The sequence below is a fragment of the Scleropages formosus genome, unplaced genomic scaffold (assembly GCF_900964775.1).
Source record: "Scleropages formosus unplaced genomic scaffold, fSclFor1.1, whole genome shotgun sequence".
Classification (NCBI taxonomy): domain Eukaryota; kingdom Metazoa; phylum Chordata; class Actinopteri; order Osteoglossiformes; family Osteoglossidae; genus Scleropages; species Scleropages formosus.
The window spans coordinates 277,268-282,334 of NW_021641043.1; the positions used below are offsets into that span (position 1 = coordinate 277,268).

Genomic DNA, 5,067 nt, shown 5'->3' on the forward strand with positions numbered 1-5,067 from the left:
TGAAACTGAAATGTTGAGTGTGTACAGTAGCTGTTGCTAATATGTGGTTCATTTTATCCATCACACTGTATCGTATGTATATGCTGCACCTGTACATTGTTTGGAAAGCAAGGAATAGAGAACTCACGTGGTCATGCACACGCTCTCGGTTCAGTCCCTGAATGATGGTGTTATCATAGTCTGTTGAAGACAATGAGGACACACTGGGAGATGTTGGGCCTCTTCTTGGTGCTCCAGATGATCCTGAAGTGCTGGGGCAATTTTGCAATGGAGAAGATGGACTCACACCCACATCACTCAGCATGATGTACACTAACTTGATTGTACTTCTGTCCCGTATGTCTTGTACTGATGTAACATTCATGAATTCATTACTGAAGTCAGGATCCACGAACTGAATACCAAAGTCTCGTTCAATTCCAAATGCTTGGCAAATTGTACTGTGAAACTCCTTTAAAGTTTCTGGCCTTCCCGAATGGAGAAGCCATTAGAAGAAGCCATTTTAAAGCCATCATTGTCCACGATGACTCTGAGCTTCATATGCCGTGCCGTTAAAATGTTGTTAAATCAATATTTGGTAATGTTGTTACTTCAGTACAACATTTTCACAGTTCACTCAAAACATGAAGAGTTTAGCTGTCTACACATGACCTGTGACAGGTTGACTCTATGCTGCAATTAGCCATTATACTACTATAGGAAAAACAAAGACACAGAACCACATCTAGCAAGAAGCTGAAAGTTGAAGAAGATGAAAGAAATGTGTACCGGTACTTTTTTCAGCATGAATGTAAACAGCACTTCAGTGTGAATTATAAGATGACGACTTACTGATGTTGAGCTCCTCCTTCTTCCCTATATATTTTCCTTCAATTTCGCTTTTTTTTTAATGGTCATTTGCTGTACCATAACCGTGGTAACAATAAAGAAAGAAAAAACTGATACCACACAATTACAGAAATTTATCCGCAGCTGTTGCAGATCTATGGAGTTGTGGTGTTGGAGATTCTATTCAGTGTGCTCTCATGTTGGTGAAGTATCGATCACATGACCTTTGTTGTGCGTGATGTGTTCTGATGAAGCACGTATGTAAATAAATGTTCTCCCCTTCCGGTTTAAGCAAACCGATGGTGTGAACGTGTACTTTGTTACCTCCGTTAAGTATAATCTATTTACCACTTCTCAAACGCAGAGATGGCTGCGCCAACATGTGGTTTAAAACATTGTTTTAAACTGAATGACCGCTGAAATACTGCTGCCATCAGTATCGCTTTTTAAGTGTTTGTTAAATGCACTTACTAAAACAATATGGGATCCCCAAAAAGTTCTGTTCCACATTACACCAAGATTAGACATGAAGAGCCTGCAATTGAAATAAACTAAAAATGAACAGGAATTAGCTAAATGGGCAAGCCTGTTCACAAAGAAAATGTAGTTGTCCAGTTAGTAATGACTAACTTGTGTGTCTACAACATGCCTGTGTGACTCACATCAGGTCACTTACTTGTGAAGATGTTAAGTCCAAATTTTCGTTATTTACATATGAAATATGCAACAAATGCCAGTTTTTAGGAGAGAAGACAATTTTCAGCAATAATTCTTTTGTTTATTAACTTATATTATTTCTTAATTCACTGGTGGAATATTTTCTAGCAAAGTGTAATTTCTCTGATGAGCTGTAATTTTTACGAAATCACTTACAGCATTTAGAAATTATGCTTTCAAAGCTAAACTTAACTATCACATAGACAACTTGTAGTACTTTGGTTTGATAGTACATTAGAATTTCTGATGAAAGCAGAGCACAAAACAGAACTAAAAAAAACGTTAACCTACCAGCTAGCAAAAATCGGATATCTCGACGTCCCCGCGTCGTGTGCCCACCATTTCACAACCTTGCACTGGTAGCAGCTCCGACCACGTTAAGTCTAAGACATATACTGTATTTAAGTATAAAAAAAAAAAAATTACACACCCATGGCATGGCTACAAATTGCTTACTTACCAAAAATGAGGATCCTTGGACAGGGTTATACCGAATTTACGTAACGCGCAGTACTGTGTTGCAAACCCTTGATAGTGAAAAAGATCCCCACCTCCACGACACAAAAAAGCGGGAAAACGTATATAGACATGCGCAGAGAGAACAGTATGTCGAAAGTTCATTGAACAGTTTTTTCAAATTACCTTTAATTGAATAAAATTTACTTGTTTTCAATATAGCAAGTACATTTTTAAATTAATTTAAAAACATCTGTAGTATTAAATTACACATTAAAATCTATAAATTAAAAGTTCCCAAAAGCGACTCTTTCACGATGTGAGTTCTTCTTGCATACATCTACTATGCATACCGAAAATTTCGAAATGGTGGGACACAAGAAAACGCGGGGATGAGATAATCCGAGTTTGCTAGCTGGTAGGTTAACGTTTTTTTAGTTCTGTTTATTATGCTCTGCTTGTTTCATCAGAAATTCTAATGTACTAACCAAAGTACTACAAGTTGTCTGTGTCATAGTTAAGTTTAGCTTTGAAAGCATAATTTCTAAATGCTGCAAGTGATTTCGTAAAAATTATAGCTCATCAGAGAAATTACACACTTGCTAGAAAATATTCCACCAGTGAATTAAGAAATAACCTAACCTACCAGCTAGAAAACTCGGATTATCTCATCCCCGCGTTTTATTGTGCCCACCATTTCGAAATTTTCGGTATGCATAGTAGATTAGATGTATGCAAGAACTCACATCGTGAAAGAGTCGCTTTTGGGAACTTTTAATTTATAGATTTTAATGTGTAATTTAATACTACAGATGTTTTTAAATTAATTTAAAAATGTACTTGCTATATTGAAAACAAGTAAATTTTATTCAATTAAAGGTAATTTGAAAAAACTGTTCAATGAACTTTCCACATACTGTTCTCTCTGCGCATGTCTATATACGTTTTCCCGCTTTTTTATGTCGTGGAGGTGGGGATCTTTTTCACTATCAAGGGTTTGCAACGGTACTGCGCGTTACGTAAATTCGGTATAACCCTGTCCAAGGATCCTCATTTTTGGTAAGTAAGCAATTTGTAGCCATGCCATGGGTGTGTAATTTTTTTTTTTTTTTTATACTTAAATACAGTATATGTCTTAGACTTAACGTGGTCGGAGCTGCTACCAGTCAAGGTTGTGAAATGGTGGGCACACGACGCGGGGACGTCGAGATATCCGATTTTGCTAGCTGGTAGGTTAACGTTTTTTTTAGTTCTGTTTTGTGCTCTGCTTTCATCAGAAATTCTAATGTACTATCAAACCAAAGTACTACAAGTTGTCTATGTGATAGTTAAGTTTAGCTTTGAAAGCATAATTTCTAAATGCTGTAAGTGATTTCGTAAAAATTACAGCTCATCAGAGAAATTACACTTTGCTAGAAAATATTCCACCAGTGAATTAAGAAATAATATAAGTTAATAAACAAAAGAATTATTGCTGAAAATTGTCTTCTCTCCTAAAAACTGGCATTTGTTGCATATTTCATATGTAAATAACGAAAATTTGGACTTAACATCTTCACAAGTAAGTGACCTGATGTGAGTCACACAGGCATGTTGTAGACACACAAGTTAGTCATTACTAACTGGACAACTACATTTTCTTTGTGAACAGGCTTGCCCATTTAGCTAATTCCTGTTCATTTTTAGTTATTTCAATTGCAGGCTCTTCATGTCTAATCTTGGTGTAATGTGGAACAGAACTTTTTGGGGATCCCATATTGTTTTAGTAAGTGCATTTAACAAACACTTAAAAAGCGATACTGATGGCAGCAGTATTTCAGCGGTCATTCAGTTTAAAACAATGTTTTAAACCACATGTTGGCGCAGCCATCTCTGCGTTTGAGAAGTGGTAAATAGATTATACTTAACGGAGGTAACAAAGTACACGTTCACACCATCGGTTTGCTTAAACCGGAAGGGGAGAACATTTATTTACATACGTGCTTCATCAGAACACATCACGCACAACAAAGGTCATGTGATCGATACTTCACCAACATGAGAGCACACTGAATAGAATCTCCAACACCACAACTGCATAGATCTGCAACAGCTGCGGATAAATTTCTGTAATTGTGTGGTATCAGTTTTTTTCTTTCTTTATTGTTACCACGGTTATGGTACAGCAAATGACCATTAAAAAAAAAGCGAAATTGAAGGAAAAATATATAGGGAAGAAGGAGGAGCTCAACATCAGTAAGTCGTCATCTTATAATTCACACTGAAGTGCTGTTTACATTCATGCTGAAAAAAGTACCGGTACACATTTCTTTCATCTTCTTCAACTTTCAGCTTCTTGCTAGATGTGGTTCTGTGTCTTTGTTTTTCCTATAGTAGTATAATGGCTAATTGCAGCATAGAGTCAACCTGTCACAGGTCATGTGTAGACAGCTAAACTCTTCATGTTTTGAGTGAACTGTGAAAATGTTGTACTGAAGTAACAACATTACCAAATATTGATTTAACAACATTTTAACGGCACGGCATATGAAGCTCAGAGTCATCGTGGACAATGATGGCTTTAAAATGGCTTCTTCTAATGGCTTCTCCATTCGGGAAGGCCAGAAACTTTAAAGGAGTTTCACAGTACAATTTGCCAAGCATTTGGAATTGAACGAGACTTTGGTATTCAGTTCGTGGATCCTGACTTCGGTAATGAATTCATGAATGTTACATCAGTACAAGACATACGGGACAGAAGTACAATCAAGTTAGCGTACATCATGCTGAGTGATGTGGGTGTGAGTCCATCTTCTTCATTGCAAAATTCTCCCGGCACTTCAGGATCATCTGGAGCACCAAGAAGAGGCCCAACATCTCCCAGTGTGTCCTCATTGTCTTCAACAGACTATGATAACACCATCATTCAGGGACTGAACCGAGAGCGTGTGCATGACCACGTGAGTTCTCTATTCCTTGCTTTCCAAACAATGTACAGGTGCAGCATATACATACGATACAGTGTGATGGATAAAATGAACCACATATTAGCAACAGCTACTGTACACACTCAACATTTCAGTTTCA

General features: G+C 37.1%; 1 long non-coding RNA gene across 1 annotated transcript; it reads left to right on the top strand.

The window, feature by feature from the left end:
* The first annotated feature begins 2,991 nt into the window (after positions 1–2,991).
* Positions 2,992–4,850, top strand: LOC114909753 (uncharacterized). The gene is made up of 3 exons (XR_003797379.1): positions 2,992–3,060; positions 3,141–3,230; positions 4,825–4,850. It is a non-coding gene; the product is annotated as an uncharacterized LOC114909753 (long non-coding RNA).
* Positions 4,851–5,067: the final 217 nt, after the last annotated feature.